The sequence below is a fragment of the Neofelis nebulosa genome, chromosome 2, assembly GCF_028018385.1.
Source record: "Neofelis nebulosa isolate mNeoNeb1 chromosome 2, mNeoNeb1.pri, whole genome shotgun sequence".
Classification (NCBI taxonomy): Eukaryota; Metazoa; Chordata; class Mammalia; order Carnivora; family Felidae; genus Neofelis; species Neofelis nebulosa.
In genome coordinates this window covers 144,060,642-144,076,729 of record NC_080783.1, presented here as the reverse complement: position 1 = coordinate 144,076,729, position 16,088 = coordinate 144,060,642, and the positions used below count along the sequence as shown (strand labels likewise).

General features: G+C 37.4%; 1 protein-coding gene across 4 annotated transcripts in view; it reads left to right on the top strand.

The window, feature by feature from the left end:
• BTBD8 (BTB domain containing 8) overlaps positions 1–16,088 on the top strand; it is a 118,537-nt gene that overhangs the window by 5,929 nt on the left and 96,520 nt on the right. The gene's annotated exons all lie outside the window — the stretch shown is intronic.

The window sequence follows — 16,088 nt, the reverse complement described above, 5'->3', positions numbered from 1 at the left end:
CTGGATGCCAGTAGCACCCTTCCTGAGTTCCCTCTATCCCCAAGTTGTGAGAACCAAAATGCCTGCCAGACATCACTGAATGTCCTCTTGAGGGTGGAATTATCCCCCTATTGAGAACCATTGCTATATATTCTTATAATATATAAATTTATATATATTTATATAACCATTTATATATATGTCTATTTGATTTTTTTTAATGTTTATTTTTGAGAGAGAGAGAGACAGAGGGAGACAGAGTGTGAGAGGGGGAGGGGCAGAGAGAGAGGGAGACTCAGAATCTGAAGCAGGCTCCAGGCTCTGAGCTGTCAGCATAGAGCTCGACACGGGGCTTGAATTCATGAGTTGTGAAATCATGACCTGAGCTGAAGTCAGACACTTAACCAACTGAGCCACCCAAGTTCCCCTACTGACTTCTGTATTATTGGTATGCAAAGCTTTAAATGGATTATGTTTGTAAAAATATGAGATCATAACCTTTTATTCTTTTTTTTTTTAATGTTTATTTTTGAGAGAGAGAGAGAGACAGACAGAACGTGAGCAAGGGAGGAGCAGAGAGGGAGATACAGAATCTTAAGCAGGCTCCAGGCTCTGAGCTGTCAGTGGGGCTTGTACTCATGAACCGCGAAATCATGACCTGAGCCGAACTTGGGTGCTTAACCGACTGAGCCACCCAGGCTCCCCATAACTGTTTATTCTTATGGCTTGTGCATGGTCAAAATTTTTGAAAATAGAATGTCCATTGAACTGATTTGTAATTTTGGGGACTTGTGTTTGCTAAACTTAGAGATTTCATCAGCTAAATAATGGGAGAAATTAGTTTAATCCCCATTCTAATTGAATAGAATTTCATTTTAATGCCTTATTATTTTATGCTCATATGTGTGATTATTTGACATTCATTTTTGCTAAATGTATCCAGGAGAGAAGTATTTTCTAATGTAGTTCCTCAAAATTATATCTCTTAGTCTTCATGACATTTAAATGACATGGACTCTAAGGCTAGAATGCCTGAGTTCAAATTCTCTACTCTGCCATTTGGTAGCTGTGTGCCTCAAACTTAATCCCTCTGTGCCTGGAATTTTCTCAGATGTAAAATGTCTGGGCCGTAATTAGCACCATAAAAATTCACTAAGTTTTTAATGTTTTTTTTTAAATTTTTTTTCAACGTTTTTTATTTATTTTTGGGACAGAGAGAGACAGAGCATGAGCGGGGGAGGGTCAGAGAGAGGGAGACACAGAATCAGAAACAGGCTCCGAGCCATCAGCCCAGAGCCCGACGCGGGGCTCAAACTCACAGACCGCAAGATCGTGACCTGGCTGAAGTCGGACGCTTAACCGACTGCGCCACCCAGGCGCCCCTAAGTTTTTAATGTTTTTAAATCTTGAAGTGTTTATTTGTATTTCATTTCAGTTTTTTAAATCCTGCCCTCCCATTTCTTCCCTTTTTTCTAATATATGGAAGTTGGGTATTGTTCTAAATGATATTTTAGTGGTTTTCTGTCACACCACCCCTCACATATACTTATTCAGCAGGTGTTTATTGTGCCCGGTTATGGGCAGGGCTCTGTGTAAAGGGCTATGTATGTACTGGTTAGTAGGTTCTTGATTTGAGTGCTTAATGATGACAAGTAAATGTGGAACTAAGTTTAAAGCCAATACTGGCAATGACATCATTGTATTGTACTACAAATTTGTCAATTACCAGTTTTTAAGAATATCTTTACTGGGATATAATTCATATACCACAGATATAATCCACCTATTTAAAGTGTAAAATTCGGTGGTTTTAGTATTCACACAGAGTTGTACAGTCATATGTGTTTTCAACATCCCCAAAAGAAACCCCATAGCCATTAGGTATCACTGTCCATTCCCTCACCCTCCTGCCCGAGGCACCACTAATCTACTTTTTGTGTCTGTGGATTTGCCTATTCTGGACTTCTCACAGATATAGAATCATAAAATTTGTGGGGTTTTGTGACTAGATTATTTCACTAACCATGATGTTTTCAAGTTTCAGCTTAGTTGCATGAATCACTACCTCATTTTTTTTAATTGCCAAATAATACTCCATTGTATGCCTCTACCATGTTTTGTTTATCCATTTATCAGTTGGTGAATACTTATATTCTACTTTGGGACTATTATGACTAATGCTGCAGTGAACATTTGTATGCCAATTTTTGTGTGAACCTGTTTTCATTTCTCTTAGGTATATACCTAGGAGTGGAATTATAGGTCATATGGCAGCTCTGTTTAACTTTTTGAGGAACTGCTAGATTCTTTTCCTAAAGAGGCCGTACTGTTTTACATCGCGACCGGCAATGTGGAGGATTGCAGTTTCTCCACATCCTTGTAACACATATTATCTTCTTTTTTATTATAAACGTCCTAGGGAACATTAAGTGGTACCTCATATTCATTTGTATATCCCTGATGGCTAATGATGTTGGCATATTTCTTGTGTTTGTTTGCCATATTATATGTTCTTTAGAGAACTGTCTGTTCACATCCTTTGTCCATTTTTTTCAACGGGTTATTTGTCTATATTATTGAATTATAAGCATTCTTTATATATTCTGGCTATAAGGCTCTTATCAGACACATGACTTGCAGACATTTTCTCCCATTGTATTGGTTTTTTTACTTTCTTCATGGTGTCATCTGCAACACAGAAGTTTTGGATTTTATTTATTTTATTTATTTTTATTTATTTTTTGTTTTGGATTTTAATATAGCCTAGTTTATCTAATTTTTTGTTTGTCACTTGTGCTTTTGGTATGTTATAAATGAGAAACCATTGCCTAATCCAGGGTTACAAAGATTTATTCTTGTATTTTCTTCTAAGAATTTTATGGTTTTATGCTTTTAGCTCTTACATTAGTTCTGTGATCCATTTTGAGTTAATTTTTGTGTATAATGTAAAGAAGGGGTCCAAATTCATTCCTTTGTGTGTGGATATCTAGTTCCAGCACCATTTTTAAAGAGACTATTTTTTCCCTAATAGATTGTCTATGTACTCTCGTTGAAAATCACTTGCCCACTGCTATGGACTGAATTGTTTCCCCTCAAATTCATATATTGAAACCCTAACCACCAAGGTGATGGTGTTTGGAGATTGTGCTTTTGGGAGGTAATTGGATTTAGGTGAGGTCATGAAGGTCCCACCTCAAGACTGTAGTAGTGCCCTTAAAAGAAGAGACCCCAGAGAGCTTGTTTTCTCTCTGTACCGTGTGAGAACACAGTAAGAAGGCGACTGTCTACAAGCTATGAGGGGAATTCTTACTGGAATCCAACCATGGTGGCTCCCTCATCTTGCATTTCCAGCCACCAGAACTGTGAGAAATAAATTTGTGTTGTTTAAGTCAATCTGGCTCCTAAACCATAATCCATTACCATATTTTGTCATGGTAGCCCGAGCTAATAAAACACATGTAAATGTTAGGGTTTATTTCTGGTCTCTTGATTCATTCTATTGGTCTGTATGTCTGTTCTTAATGTCAGTTTGACTTTTGTGAGAAATCAAAGTTGGATTTTTTGTGTTTTTATGTCCTGGATCCTAAGTGTTTTTTGATGCTAGTCTTTATTTGCTGATATACATTTTGCCTGTGATCCAAATCATATTGACTTTAGTGTAGAAAATTCTTTTTGGGTAATTAAATTTTAAGTGTATTTGTGTGATTTGGCTTACTTTTTTTCTTTTTATGCTCTGACATGCTTGAATGATCTGATTTTTTATTATTTCAGTGTTTCTTATATGAAACTCCTATAAGCATAAATGGAAAATTGCCTAACCTTGACTCACCGTGTGTGTAAGAATAGTATGACATAATTTAAACAGATACTTTAAGTGCAGTTTAAAAAATCATTATCATTTTTTAACATAGATCATAGGCTCATCATTGAGTTTTGACTATCAGTTTTAAAATGTATACTTTTTTTGTTCTAGTATGTGGTATAGTGGTATTGTCATAAGAGCAAGCTCTGTAGTCAAGCCAGGTATACCACTTCTAACTGTGTGAACTTTGACTAATCACTTACTGTTAGTTTCCTCATCTGAAAAATGGACATAACAATATCTACCTCAGAGTGTTATTGTGAGGGTTAAATGAGATGCTTATAAAGCACTTAGCATAGTGGTTTGGCATATAGTAAGCACTGAATATATTTTAATAAGTGTTTACAGTAGTTGGCCCTATGACATGATACATTTCTTATGTGTAAGTTTATTATTTTATTCTTTTTTAAAAAAAATGCATCCAGCATGGGGCCTAAAATCACAATCCCTAGGTCGAGAGTTGCATGCTCTACTGACTGTGCCAGCCAGGCGCCCCTTGAGTGTATGTTTAAATGAGATGCATGGGATCTGTTAAATTTTTATATATCGAGAAAGGAGGAAAGTACATCAATGTTTTCCTGTATTTATTGTCATTGGAAGTGATAGATAAAAAGATTGAGAGACAGCATGGGTAGAGTGGAGGAGGCACCGGACTTGGCAGCAAAGCAGAGATCTGCCTTTGGGCTGTGCATTATCTTATGTTATGATTTCTTTGAGCCTTAGTTTTCTCATATTTAGAACAAGGAGGTTGGAGTAGATGGCTTTGTGCTTCACAGCACTTCACAGCCCTCTCTATTTTAAGCACTTAATCACATTTTGTTTTGTATTAGGTTAGTCATATATGTCTGTGGTTATGTAAGCTCCTTGAAATTAGATCATCTCATGGATGTGAACATGCTCAGTGGTATTTTGTATAGTATTTTGCACATAGAAAATGCTTGTGATGTACCCCTTCCATTTTTTTTTTTTAGCAGATTGCATTGGAATTTCTCTATATTAATTAAAGTGTAAGGAGAGGATTATAATTTAAAATATTGAGATTAGTTTTTTTTAGTAAAACTTCTGAAAAATAATCTTTAAAATTTTTACTTATGAAATTCAGTCCTTATTAGTGACTTCATCACACATTCTTTCTTTTTAGATAACCAATAAAATTTTTGAAGTATTGTTATGTTGCTACTCATTGTAGAGCCCTTTGGTATTATACACTTTAGAGTGGGAAATGCAGCCTTTGAAATATGGTTTTATATACAGTGGCATCATATGTGGTTCAAACAATTGGCAGTGGAACATAGTTCTTGCTTCATGACCTCATGGTTAAAATTCAACTTAGTGTCATAAAAATCTTTGATTTCCCAAGACTTACCCTGTTATAGTTGTCAGAGTGTATATATGTTTGTGTGTGTGCATGTGTGTGTGAGGAAAAAAAAGAGGAAAGACCTTTCTTTTTTCACACTTCAACTGTTTATTCCATTGTTGTTGTTTTTTTTCAAAGAGGCATGACCTTTGAATTTTCAGTTTACCATCAATAACTTGGGGATGCTAAGATAACTTGTCAGTAAGGTAAACACATAGAATAGCACAGAAGAAAACACTGTATTTCCTCTGCAGCTTTTCCAGGTAGTGGTTATTTTCTCTCTCATATTTCTTATACTAGTAGGGCTGGAAGTGGGTGGGATAGGTGTTTTGTTGTATTACCCATATTTAACTATATTTTCTGTATTATTGATGTTCTGACATCTGCGGCCTCACTGGGAAGAGATTGCTCCTCCCAGGGTTAGGTAATTCCTGTGAGCACACCAAGTAATCCTGAATCCATTTGAACACCTACCTCCTTTATCTGATTCTTATATTCCAAAAGGCAATATTCCTCTGCCCTAATCTTCCCAGGGCAAAGTATCAGAAAATGAAAGGTCACCCTTATAGCCCAGAGCCCCCCATCCTCCCCACCCCCAATTCCGATTACTCAAACTATCTAATATTAAGCTCCTTCAGCTGCTTATCTTATGTCACCCATGCCTTCCCTCAGAAAACAAAAGAAAAGGGTTCTGCCTATGCCTTTACATCTTCCTCCTTCAGCCTCCAGACCAACCCTATTGCTTCTCCATGTGGCCATTCCTGGTTGGGGTGTGTCTCTCTCTGCTTGGGGATTATAAATTACAAACTATTTTTTCAATGGCATTCATTTCCTAATCATCTGGCCTCAGCACACCTGAATAAAGCCAATTCCCAGGTGCATTTTAAAACACTTGAATACTTAATTGCTACCTTTATATCTTTCTCTCTCCCATCTTCCTAAACTGCTTTTCTTTGAATCTCATCTTGGCAGTCTATATCACTAGTCGGTCATCTATAGACACCCCCCCAAGTCAGTCTTCCTCATTTCTTCTTTTTTCTTACTTAAAAAAATATGTTAATAATTTTTAATTTTAATTCTAGTATATTTAACATACAGTAGTGTATAAGTTTCAGGTGTACAATACAGTGATTCAGCAATTCTATACAATACTCAGTGTTCATCATGATAGGTGTACTCTTAATCCCCTTCACATATTTCACCCATTCCCTCACCCACCTCCCCTCTGCTAACCATCTGTTTGTTCTCTATAGTTGAATCTGCTTTTTGGTTTGTCTCTTTTTTGTTTTGTTTCTTAATTTCCACATATGAGTGAAATCATGGTATTTGTCTTTCTCTGGCAGACTTACTTCCCTTAGCATTCTATCTTCTAGATCCATCCATGTCATTGCAGCTGGCAAGATTTCATTCTTTTTTTATGGCTGAGTAATATTTCATTTTATATATATATATATATATATATATATATATATACACCACATCTTCTTTATCCATTCATTTATTGATGGACACTTGGGTTGCTTCCATAATTTGGCTCTTGTAAATAATGCTACAGTTAACATATGAGTGCATATAATCTTTTCCAATTAGTGTTTTTGTATTCTTTGGGTAAATACCCAGTAGTGGAATTACTGGATCATTTAGTAATTCTATTTTTAATTTTTTGAGGAACCTTGATACTATTTTCCACAGTGGCTGTACCAGTTTGTGTTCCTACCAACAATGCACGAGGGTTCCTTTTTCTCTATATCCTCGCCAACACTTGTTTCTTGTGTATTTGATTATAGCCATTCTGACAGTTGTGAGGTGATAGCTAATTAATGGTTTTGATTTGCATTTCCCTGATGATGAGTGCAATTGACTATCTTTTCATATGTTGGTCATCTGTCGGTCTTCTTTGGAAAAATGTCTACTCAATTCCTCTGCCCATTTTTTGGTTTTAATTTTTTTTTACGTTTATTTATTTTTGAGAGAGAGGGAGGGACAGAGCGTGAGCAGGGGAGGGGCAGAGAGACAGGGAGACATAGAATCTGAAGCAGGCTCCAGGCTCCGAGCTGTCAGCACAGAGTCTGACGTGGGACTCGAACTCACGAATTGCAAGGTCATGACCTGAGCTGAAGTTAGACGGTCAGCTGACTGAGCCACCCAGGCGCCCCTCCTCTGCCCGTTTTTTAATGGGATTATTTGTTTTTTTGGTGTTGAGTTTGTGTATACACACACATATACATACATATACATAGTTATACATATGTACATATGTATATATGCACTTTTTTTTTTGAGAGAGAGCGCACAAATAGGGGAGGGGGCAGAGGGAGAGAAACAATTCTTAGCAGGCTCCACACTTGGTGCAGACCCTCATGCAGGGCTTGATCCCGTGACCCTGGGATCACAACCTGAGCTGAAATCAAGAATTGGACATTCAGTTGAGCCACCCACGTGCCCCAATGAGCATGGAATATATTTCCATTTCATTGTGTTATCTTCAGTTTCTTTCATCGATGTTTTATAGTTTTTAGTGTACAGGTCTTTTACCACCTTGGATAAGTTTATTCCTAGGTATTTTATTATTTTGGGTACAATTGTAAATTGGATTGTTTTCTTTTTTTTTTTAAATTTTTTTTCAACGTTTTTTATTTTTGGGACAGAGAGAGACAGAGCATGAACGGGGGAGGGGCAGAGAGAGAGGGAGACACAGAATCGGAAACAGGCTCCAGGCTCCGAGCCATCAGCCCAGAGCCTGACGCGGGGCTCGAACTCATGGACCGCGAGATCGTGACCTGGCTGAAGTCGGACGCTCAACCGACTGCGCCACCCAGGCGCCCTTGGATTGTTTTCTTAATTTCTCTTTCTGCTGCTTCATTACTAGTGTATAGAAATGCAACAGATTTCTGTACACTGATTTTGTATCCTGCTACTTTACTGAATTCATTTATTAGTTAGTAGTTTTTTGGTGGAGACTTTCGGGTTTTCTATATAGAGTATCATGTCATCTGCAAATATTGAAAGTTTGACTTCTTCCTTGCCAATTTGGATGCCTTTTCTTTTTGTTGTCTGATAGCTGAGGCTAGGACTTCCAGAACTATGTTAAGTAGCAGTGGTGAGAATGTATATCCCTGTCTTGTTCCTGACCATAGAGGAAAAGCTCTCAGTTTTTTCCCATTGAGGTTGATATTAGTTGTGAATTTTTCATATATGGCCTTTATTATGTTGAGGTAATGTTCCCTCTGTTCCTACTTTGTTGAGGGTTTTTATTGTGAATGGATGTTGTATTTTTTTAAATGCTTTTTCTGCATCTATTCAAATGATCAAATGTTTTTTATTTTTTCTCATGTTGATGTGATGTATCATGTTGATTGAGTTGCGAGAATAAATCCCTCTTGATCATGATGAATAATTTTTTAATGCATTGTTGAATTTGGTTTGCTAATATTTTGTTAAGGACTTTTGCGTCTATGTTAATCATATTGACCTATAGTTTTTCTTTTCTTGTGTCTTTATCTGGTTTTTGTATCAGGGTAATGTTAGCCTCATAGAATGAATTTGGAAGTTTTCCTTTCTCTTCTGTTTTTTGGAAATGTTTGAGAAGAACAGGTATTAACTGTTCTTTAAATGTTTGGTAGAATTCCCCTGTAAAGCCATCTGATCCTGGACTTTTGTTTGTGGGGTTTTTTTTTGATTACTGGTTTAATTTCATAGCTGGTAGTTGGTCTGTTCAAATTTTTGGAGTCACCTGATTCAGTTTTGGGCCGTTGTATGTTTCTAGGAATTTATCCATTTCTTCTAGACTGTTCAGTTTGTTGGCATATAATTTTTCATAATATTCTCTTAAAAGGTTGTATTTCTGTGGTGTTGGTTGTTATTACTCCTCTTTCATTTGTGATTTTGAGTTCTCTCTCTCTCTCTTTTTTTATGAATCTGGCTAGAGGTATCACTTTTGTTGATCTTTTCAGAGAACCAGCTCCAGGTTCCATTGATATATTCTATTGCTTGTTTTTGTTCCTATATCATTTTTTCTGCTCTGATCTTTACTATTCTACTGTTTCTGAGTTCTGTTTCTTCTTTTTCTAGCTCCTTTTAGGTGGAAGGTTAGGTTGTTTATTTGAGATTTCTTGCTTCTTGACTGTAGGCCTAAATTGCTATAAAGTTGCCTCTTAGGGCATTTTTGCTGCATCCCAAAGATTTTGGACCATCATGTTTTCATGTGACTTCATTTTATTTCCTCTTTGGTTTCCGGTTAACCCATTCAATTGTTTAGTAGTATGTTATTTAATCTCCGTATATTTGTGTTCTTTCCATATTTTTTCTTATGGTTGATGGTTAGTTTTATAGCATTGTGATTGGAAAAGATACTTGGTGTGACTTTGATCTTTTTGAATTTGTTGAGGCTTATTTTGTGACCTAATATATGATCTGTTCTGGAGAATGTTCCATTAGCATTTGAAAAGAGTGTGTATTCTGCTGTTTTAGGATGCAATGTTCTGAATATATCTGTTAGATCCATCTGGTCTAATGTGCCATTCAAAGCTACTGTTCCTGTGTTGATTGTGTTTGGATGATCAGCCCATTGATGTAAGTGGGGAATTCAAGTCGCCTACTTTTATTATATTACCATGGATTATTACTTCCTTTATGTTTGTTATTAACTGTGTTATGTATTTGGGTGCATAAATATGTACAATTATTATATCTTGTTGGATTGTTCCCTTTGTGATTATATAGTGTTTTTCTTTGTCTCTTGTTACAGTCTTTGTTTTAATGTTTATTTTGTCCATGGTAAGTATTACGCTCCTGGCATTCTTTTCACTTCCATTTGCATGATAAATGCTTTTCCATCCCTTCACTTTCAATCTGCATGTGTCTTTAGGTCTGAAATGAGCCTCTCGTAGACAGCACATAGATGGGTCCTGCTTTTTTAAAAACTTGTTTTTAATTTGAGAGAGAGAGAGAGAGAGAGCATGAGCAGGGGAGAGGGACAAAGGGGCAGAGAGAGAATCCCAAGCAGGTTCCATACTCATCATGGAGCCCAATGTGGAGCTCGATCCTGTGACCCTGAGATCATGACCTGAGCCAAAATCAAATCAGATACTTAACCACCTGGTCACCCAGGTGCCCTGGGTCTTGCTTTTTTTTATTATTATTATTATTTCCATCACCCTATGTCTTTTGATTGGAGTGTTGAGTCCATTTACATTCAAAGTAATTATTGATAAGCATGGACTTATTGCCATTTTGTTGCTTGTTATGGCTGTTTTTGTAGTTTTTTATGTTTCTTTCTTACTCTCCTCTCATGGTTTGCTGGCTTTCTTTAGTGATATACTTGGATTCCTTTCTCTTTATTTTTTGCATATCTATTACTGGTTTTTGATTTATGTTTACCATGAGGTTTATATATGGCATCTTACACATATAGCAGTGCACACCCGTTGCATCCTTTTCACACCCATGGCATCCCTCCCTCCCAAGGACAGTCCCAAGAACTGTTTGCCTCCTGACAGCATCTCCACCCTTCCTACCCTTTTGGATATGGCCTCTTCTCTACATTTAGCTGTGGAGAGTCTGTCCTGCCAGTCTTGAGTTCGTTTCCTGGGTTATTTCCACTGATGTGGGTGTTATTTAGTTATATCATGGGAGAAGGTGAGTTTAGGATCCTCCTACTCCACCATCTTTCCCAGAAGTCAGTCCTCCTCATTTCTCAAAGAAATTCTTGTCAATTTCTCTGGTAATGTAATTCTTGGTTATTACAGTTGTCACACAGGTATTGTTTCCAGTATGTGCCTCTTGATTCTTTTAATTCTTGTCTTCCAATAATCCTGTTCTCTACATGACCTCACTACCATGTCAAATCCTAAATCGTATTGTTACCAATAACTGCAACCCTTCGTAATCTTGATTCCAAGCATCTCAACCTCTGACTTCTACCTATCTTTCTAGCTTACTCCTTTAAAACTCCCAACTCTAATGATTTATGGCTTCATCAGGGCCTGCAATGACTTTTACCACACTTTTATTGTCTCTTATCTTCTCATGTTCTCAGTTCTATCCTTACTTAGCTTAAATTTCTTTGTCATTATATCACTTCCTTTACATATAGCCTCTCTTCCCTTGTCCCCTCTGAATTTGTCTTATTTGCAAGTCAAAATCCCAAACCTTAAATCCAGCTCTTTGACTTTTCCACTCCTGCATCCACACACTTGAATGGCTGGAGAAAAACACATGCTAATTGGTCTCACTTTTTTTTTTATATATATGTAATTTATTGTCAAATTGGTTTCCATACAACAACGAGTACTCATCCCAACATGTGCCTTCCTCAATTCCCATCACCCACTTTCCCCTCTCCCCCAACCCCCCCCCCCATCAACCCTCAGTTTGTTCTCAGTATTTAAGGGTCTCTTATGGTTTGCCTCCTTCCCTCTCTGTAACTTTTTCCCCCTCCCCCTCCCCCCTGGTCTTTTGTTGAGTTTCTCAGGATCCACGTATGAGTGAAAACATATGGTATCTGTCTTTCTCTGCCTGACTTATTTCACTTAGCATAACACTCTCCAGTTCCATCCACGTTGCTACAAATGGCCAGATTTCATTCTTTCTCATTGCCAAGTAGTACTCCATTGTATATATAAACCACATCTTCTTTATCCATGCATCAGTTGATGGATATTTAGGCTCTTTCCATAATTTGGCTATTGTTGAAAGTGCTGCTGTAAACATTGGGGTACAAGTGCCCCTATGCCTCAGTACTCCTGTATCCCTTGGGTAAATTCCTAGCAGTGCTATTGCTGTGTCATAGGGTAGGTCTATTTTTAATTTTTTGAGGAACCTCCACACTGTTTTCCAGAGCGGCTGCACCAATTTGCATTCCCACCAACAGTGCAAGAGGGTTCCCATTTCTCCACATCCTCTCCAGCATCTATAGCCTCCTGATTTGTTCATTTTAGCCATTCTGACCAGCGTGAGGTAGTATCTCAGTGTGGTTTTGATTTGTATTTCCCTGATGAGGAGTGACATTGAGCATCTTTTCATGTGCCTGTTGGCCATCTGGATGTCTTCTTTAGAAGAAAAGTGTCTATTCATGTCTTCCGCCCATTTCTGCACTGGATTATTTGTTTTTCGGGTGTGGACTTTGGTGAGTTCTTTATAGATTTTGGATACTAGCCCTTTGTCCGATATGTCATTTGCAAATATCTTTTTCTATTCCATCGGTTGCCTTTTAGTTTTGTTTATTGTTTCCTTTGCAGTGCAGAAGCTTTTTATCTTCATGAAGTCCCAATAGTTCATTTTTGCTTTTAATTCCCTTGCCTTTGGAGATGTGTCGAGTAAGAAATTGCTGCAGCTGAGGTCAGAGAGATTTTTTCCTGCTTTCTCCTCTAGGGTTTTGATGGTTTCCTGTCTCACATTCACGTCCTTCATCCATTTTGAGTTTATGTTTGTGAATGGTGCAAGAAAGTGGTCTAGTTTCATTCTTCTGTATGTTGCTGTCCAGTTCTCCCAGCACCATTTGTTAAAGAGACTGTCTTTTTTCCATTAGGTATTCTTTTCTGCTTTGTCAAAGATTAGTTGGCCATATATTTGTGGGTCCAATTCTGGAGTCTCTATTGTATTCCATTGGTCTATGTGTCTGTTTTTGTGCCAATACCATGCTGTCTTAATGATTACAGCTTTGTAGTAGAGGCTAAAGTCTGGGATTGTGATGCCTCCCACTTTGGTTTTCTTCTTCAATATTACTTTGGCTATGGTCTCACTTTAAATCAATGCCTTAAGTAGGCACTTAGTGCTGTCAGTCAGTCATACTGCATGTAGTCATACTTTATTTCCCTAGTCCCATTTGCTCTCCTCCTTTCCTAGACTATTTCACACCACCTTTTTTTTTTTTTTGACCTTCAGTTGCTCTTCCCCCATCTTCCTTCTCACTTGATGAGCTTTCTTTCTATTTCACTAAGAAAATCAAAGCAGTTAGAAGAGAACTTTCACGAACTGTTCCCACATCTATTCATTTAGTTGCATTTGTACCATATATTTTGTCTTCTCTCCTGTTACTATTGAAGAACTTTCAGTGCTTCTATAACCATTCCTTCCACTTGTCTACCAGATCTCACCGTATTTCTTTCCACCTATTGAGGGACATTTCTCCAGCAATTTCACTTTCCCAAAAAGAGTTCCTTTTCTCTTGCATCTTCTCATTGGTATATAAACATGATATTTTATCCCCACCTTAAAAATAACAGAAGCCTTTCTTGACCTCATTTCCTTTCCAACTAATACTTTACCAGTGAGTATTCTAATGCTCTTTTCCCTTTTATATTAAAGCTCAAGAGTTACTTACTACACTGCTCCAATTCCTCTCCTATTCTCAGTCTTGTAAAAAATTGAACTATAATTCACACACCTTAAAATTCACTCTTTTAAACTGTGTAAATTCAGTGGTTTTAGTATATTTACAGTGTTTTGCCACTATCACGTCTCCAATTCCAGAATATTTTCACCATCCTAAAAGGAAATTCCATGCCCCCGGCAATCACACCTCACTCTCTTTTCTCCCAGTTCCTGGCAACCAATAATCTACTTTCTCCCTTTATGGTTTTGCCTATTCTGGGCATTTCATATAAATGGAATCATACAGTACACATCCCTTTATGTCTGGCTTTTTAAACTTGGTGTGATGTTTTCAAGGTTCATTGATGTGGTGTTTATCAGTACTTCATTGGTTTTCATGGCTGAATATTTCATTGTATGATGGATAAAGGATCATCCAGATCATCCTCAGGTTTAATGATTTGCTAGGAGGGCTCCTAGGACTCAGCACATAGTCATATTGTAGGCTATGATTTATTACAAAAGAAATAAAGAGAAAAGGCACATGATGTGAAGTCCATGGGAAACGAGGTACAAGCTTCCAAGAGTCTTCTTCCAGTGGAGTCACACAGTACATGCTTAATTCCCCTAGCAATGAGTTGTGACAGCACTTCCGAAATGTTGCCAACCAGGGGAGCTCATTAGAAGCTCAGTGCCCAGGGTTTTTACTAAGCATTTGTCATGTAGGCACCCTGTGTCTATTTCGCATCCATATTCCAGACTCCTGGAAGGCAAGCGGGTGTTTAACATAACCCATATTGTTCGTGTAAATAGTTTAAACATAACAAGCCACCCTTGTCATTTATAGAATTCCAGGAAAACTCCTAAAGTCATGTTCTCAGATACAAGCCAAGGGCTAACCTTATAATTAAATCTTTTTTTTTTTTTAATTTTTTTTTTTAACACTTATTTTTGAGACAGAGAGAGACAGAGCATGAACGGGGGAGGGGCAGAGAGAGAGGGAGACACAGAATCAGAAGCAGGCTCCAGGCTCTGAGCCATCAGCCCAGAGCCCGACGCGGGGCTCGAACTCACGGACCGCAAGATCGTGACCTGAGCCGAAGTCGGCCACCCAACCGACTGAGCCACCCAGGCGCCCCTAATTAAATCTTTTAAAAGATAGTAGTCAGGGCTGCTATGTTAAATCTCTTCTATGCATATGGATATACCATATTTTGTTTATCCATTCATGAGTTGATAGACATTTGGGTTGTTTTGACTTTTTGGCTGTTATGAATAATTCCACTCTGAACATTGATGTGCACATTTTTGTGTGAGCATGTTTTCATTTCTCTCATGTTATATACCTAGGAGGGAAATTGCTGGATCATTCCTCAACTTTTGAGGAAATGCCAGACTCTTTTCCAAAGAGGCTACACCATTTTACATTCCTACCAGCATGTATGAGGATTCCAATTTCTCTACATTCTTGACTACACTTGTTGTTATCTGTCATTTTGATTATAGCCACCTTAGTAGGTGTGAAAGGTATCTCATTGTGGTTTTGATTTGCATTTCTCTGATGGCTAATGATGTTGAATATCTTTTTTGTGTGCATATTGGCTATTATATATTTTCTTTGGTAAACTCTATTCACATTCTTTTTGTTATATATAATTTTTTAAAGTTTATTTATTTTGAAAGAGACAGAGAGGATGTGTACAAGCTGGGGAGGGACAGAGAGAGAGAATCCCAAGCAGAGCCCGATGTGGGGCTTGAACTCATGAACAGCAAGATCATGACCCGATCTGAAATCAAGAGTCAGATTCTTAAACAACTCAGTCACCCAGGCATCCTGATCTCTATTCATATTCTTTGCCCATTTGTAAGTTGAATCATTTATCTTTATATTGTTGAACATGATTTATATTTTTAATTCTTTATATATTCTGTATTAATTTTTTGTTTTTATTTTTTTTAATGTTTATTTATTTTGAGAGAGAGAGAGCGAGCACACAAGCAGGGGAGGGGCAGAGAGAGAGGGAGAGAGGGAATTCCAAGCAGGCTCTGTGCTGTTAACATGAGGTTCCATCCCATAAACTGTGAGATCACGACCTGAGCCAAAATCAGGAGTTGGCCGCTTAACTCACTGAGCTACCTAGGTGCCCTGTTTTTATTTGTTATATAGTCTCTATGTAAGAATTTTATTCTATATAAAAGAATTTTTAAAATTCTTTATATATTCTAGTTATAAGTTTCTTATCAGGTATGTGATTTGCAAGCATTTTCTCCCATTCTGTGAGTTGTCTTTCAACTTTGTTCATAGTGTCCTTGAAAGTACAAAAGTTTATAATTTCTGTGATTTTCATTTTGTCTTTTTTTTGTTACTTGTGTTTTTGGGGTTATATGTAAGAAACCATTCCCTAATCCAAAGTCATGAAGATTTATACCTTTGTATACTTTTTAAATTCTTACATTTAGATCTTTAACCTATTCTGAATTAATTTTTGTATGTACTGTGAAGCTCATATCCAGCTTTTTTGCATTTGGATATCCAGTTGTCTCAGCACCGACTTTTGAAGAGCCTAGTCTTTTCCT